Source organism: Arachis hypogaea, chromosome 12 (genome assembly GCF_003086295.3).
Source record: "Arachis hypogaea cultivar Tifrunner chromosome 12, arahy.Tifrunner.gnm2.J5K5, whole genome shotgun sequence".
NCBI lineage: Eukaryota > Viridiplantae > Streptophyta > Magnoliopsida > Fabales > Fabaceae > Arachis > Arachis hypogaea.
The window spans coordinates 88,027,097-88,031,521 of record NC_092047.1 but is presented as its reverse complement, the minus strand read 5'-3'; the positions used below and the strand labels follow the sequence as shown (position 1 = coordinate 88,031,521).

The window sequence follows — 4,425 nt, the reverse complement described above, 5'->3', positions numbered from 1 at the left end:
AACTTAAAAAACATTTAAAAACAAGTCCGCCTAAACTAATTAAACCACATATACGAATTCAACATTAAATTAACGCACTTAAGGTCCAGGCCTCGTGCAAAAATATACCCTGCAACTACCATCTCCAATGTCACAAAATTCACCCCACCGAGAGGACGAAACACAACATCAATGCACTGCATAATCAAAGCACCACGCATTACATAATGCCACTCATCTAACCAAGTAAAACCCTTATTTAATGTATACAAAAAGCTTCTTCCAAAATATGTTAGTGTTACCCTATAAAAAACAAATCATACATGTAACTCAATGTGTCTACAATGGTATACCTGGGAAAAATCTCCTCCATCCATGAAGCCCGGACAATCCACCCCGAAGAACAGTGGGGTATTTTTTCTTGCTTTTGGTCCAACTATCCCATGCCAGTCTTCATTTTCTGCAATGTACTCCAACCTCCTCTGCCACGAAAAGATTCAGGGAATCAAATCAATACCGGACAAGTAAACACATGCACTTGCTTCAAATGACTTGTGTATTTGAATATTTATATTACCTTAAGTGGTTGCTTCCTAACAAGAGGCCTTTTAGTTGGAGCCTTTGCTTCATCATAGGCAGAGAGCTTCACCGGCTCAAAGAGTATACTTTGGTGAACCGTCACCCTCACCACATATCTTGCGTAATATATCACCAACATCATTTTTTGCAATATTATCATTTGTAGTCCCACGTTTATCTGAACCTTTCTTCTCTTTATGGGATTTTTCCGTCATCCCTTTAGACGGCGGTCCCTTGGCTTTGCTAAGATTAACTTCCTCTCTTGAACCCTACCTTTCCTGGAAAGTCAGAGGCCTCTCACGGCCTTTTTTGCATATTCTGTCTAAAATATCTCCAATATGCCTGCATGACCATACACAACACGTTTCAGTTTCTTGATCTGTTCCACCTGAGCCTCAACAATTGATCTAGTAACTCCGTCTGTTCCAAGCAAGATCTAATGGTTCGTTGAACAAACATTCGTTACATACAATGTACCTACATCATGTGTAATGGCATGTGTTGCATGCAAACAAATTGAAAACACAAACACATTACCTCACGCACTTGGTTGAACACACCCATGATAGCATCATCGGTTGCCACTACATCATCCTCGTTCCCAGCAGATTTGTCCCGGCATTCCTCGACAACGGAGTCCTCCGTGAAGGTAGGGTTTGGAGGAACACCCTTGCTGCCACGCTTGCTGGCCCTCTTGGATTCTCCCATTAATGCAGGTGGTAAAGAAGTTGCAAATAGGCACGACGTGCTTTGGCGCCAAGAAGAAGAATGTCTTAAGAGAAGAATACGAGTACACTATATAACTCAAAAACAAAGACAATGCATTCTCTACTAACAGCGACATTGATAATGGGCCTCATTACCTAACACACACGCAGCCCATATCAATACGCCTAGGCATTTCAGCATATCCCCAAAAAGTTTGTTAGACTTCTAGAGGAAGCTATCCATATAAATATTAACAAAAGAGGAGTGCTAGGGGCCAGCAGATTTTATGAGTTGTAGCCATCAATTAGCCATCAATAGTGTATTTAATGGTGTGAGATTTCATCTAATAGTGGAGAATCACTCATTTTTGTTTTGCTAGCTAAGTGATGGCCAAATTTAAACAAATCTGCTGATCCCTAGACTTTTCCTTAACAAAATTGGTAGATAACCTAAACCCATAAAGTAAAGTAGAAAACAGTAGCTTCATCGTCACATTACTTGTCCATAGATAGCAATAAGTCATATTTTCAATGCAGTAGTCTGAGATGATTGAGTGTGTATGATTGCAGCTGACCTGAATTTAAGAAGTAGCAAAATAATAACATTGAAATTTGTTTGAATAAACCATGGGATCTATGCATCTTAAGACATAGTAAGTAAAAATTAATTTGTGGCGTAAGAAAAAAATCTAACGTCTTTAATTCTTTGTGAAATAAATTAAAAAAAAAGTTTAACTTTAAAGTATGCTAACTGATCAAATTTCAAAAATATTAGGGTCCAGCCATGATGTGGATTGATTTAGCTAGCTCTAAAGTTAGGTTTAAAAACTAAAGTAAACGCTTTTAGATGACATTGATAATTAACTCAATATTTTTATATTTTAATTAATATTTATTTTTATTTAACATTATTTATAAAATAAATATATTGGTATGAATTTTTTATAATATATATCAAATTTAATCTTCAAAGATAAGATGTTAATAATTTATTAGCTAAAATTTCTAATGTTATATACACTAATTATAAATCAGGTTTAATTTTATTTATTTTGGATTAATTTGAATTTAAATTAGATCTTAAAATAGACACCAGAAAATATCCAGTGACTTTAATTTTATAAAAAATTCAAAAATAACTTTACCTGAGAATTTGTTTTAAATTATCTTTAGCACTTCAAATGTGTTTCAACTATGCTTTCGGAGGTAATTCCCACTAAAGATGTAAGTAAAATATATTTCAAATATTAAGAATTAAAAAAATATATTTAAACATTATTTAGAGACAAAATTAAAATATGTTTAAAATATTAACAATAACGTGAAACACTTTAGAGATGAACACTATTTTTATATCAGGAAACTCATATGCTTAATACACACTTTTAGAGTACATTAACCACTTATAAACAAACTATTACTTTATGCCTAGAACAACATACATTAAAAACCTACAGCCATCGCATAATGGGTTAGCAAAACAGGAAGGCCATGTAGGAATCCTTAATCATAGGCTGCTTTCTATTAAACATTATGTAACAAATTTAAACATTGTTTGAGATTAACGAAAGCTAAAGCACTTTACCCAACTCCAAATCCTTAACATACTAGTACCCTTTGGACAACTGCTGTAGATACCCAAATCATGAAGCCATATCCGGTCGTCCTTCGTCGCTGTGTCTTTCAAAAGGAATGATGGATGGTCCTATTCTTCTAGCATGTCCATGAACATATCAACTTGCTTTCTTAGTTCTTCATTCTCGGCCTCAAGACAGCGAAGACGCTCTTCTAGTGCTTGAATCTCCTTTTCCCTGCATTGCCTCAAACGTTCCTCAAGACGGCCAAGGATTCGATAGTTATAGTCTCGAATGGTATGCCCAGTTGCAGACAAAATCTTCTCTAGCATGTTGAACGCCACCTCCTGTCGAGCTACACGCTCCTCATGTGCAATTGGACCATGAGCAACTAGCTCTAAACCTCTGAAGTTGTGAGGAAGGACGACCGTGAATCCAAACATCACTCGATCGTCCCCTGAGCTTATCTCTTGACAAGAAACATTGGGGACCCGATTTGAAAAAATGAACAGGCACGCATCAACATCAACTGCATGTCCTCTACATGCATGAAAGCTTCATCCATCACCGGACTCACCACAGATGGACTGGAATCTGCATCACATGCAAACATTTCACATAATCATGTTGTCAGCAAAACCCTAAAAAGGATCCAACAACACCGCACAGATACATGACTGTAAAGGTAAAAAAGAAAGAAAGTTTCACCTGTAACGACGGGGTTGTTACTGTTACTCCCGCCTCCGTTGTATTGGCTATCGCGTGTTGTTGGTGCATCAGACTAGCTGTGACAGAGGGGTCAAACAAAATGCACTTCCGAACAAGCGTGAAGGTCTTCGAGCTACCCGAACAGTAGAAGAACTTGGTTACTGCTGCATTGTCGGCCGAGGCGGCGGAATTGGAGCTTTTACTTGTGCCACCAGCGGTGGTGGTGGCTGCGGAGGTGCGGGGCCATTATTCACCCACGCCACAGCCTCCTACAAGTCATGAAAACCTTTGTATTCATTGTTCTTGAAGTCCCAAACCTGCTCCTTGTACTCTTGCCAAGTCCTATACACCCCTGGGACCCTATCTTTCTTCACAGCATATAGAGGATATCGGCCACCTTCCATGAAGCACAACTTTAGCATGCAACTCTAATGAAAAGATTTGAAATATGTTGCTGTTCCCGTCACTTGTCCTTATATATTCCACCTAACTTTATGAGGCTTTCCTAACAAGCCACAAATAAACCAAACTCTAATTATCTAATTAACAAACCCAACATATAAAAAGGCTCTTTTGAATTCTAGAATGGGAAGTGCTAGGTAAACAATGACTATCTTAAACAACATAAACAATTACCAATCAAATAAAAATACACTATACTCTAATTTAATGCTACTAATTAAATTTACTCTTTTAACCTTATTAATTCACATTGTTTATACAATGTTCAAAAATGTTGTTAGTTACCTATACTTTTTCTTCTAGAATACACATTTGGGTTTTGCCCACACATAAAAGAGAGAAAATTGTCTCACTTAAATAACATTAATTATATTTTGCATTTATAAATAGGGGTGAATGCGGATCGGATCGGATCA

The 4,425-nt window shown here is 36.9% G+C and overlaps 1 long non-coding RNA gene across 1 annotated transcript; it reads right to left on the bottom strand.

Moving 5' to 3' along the window:
* Positions 1-2,595: 2,595 nt before the first annotated feature.
* Positions 2,596-3,997, bottom strand: LOC112727662 (uncharacterized). The gene is made up of 2 exons (XR_003165936.3): positions 3,548-3,997; positions 2,596-3,433 (listed from the first exon to the last, which is right to left on the bottom strand). It is a non-coding gene; the product is annotated as an uncharacterized lncRNA (long non-coding RNA).
* Between the last annotated feature and the right edge of the window lie 428 nt (positions 3,998-4,425).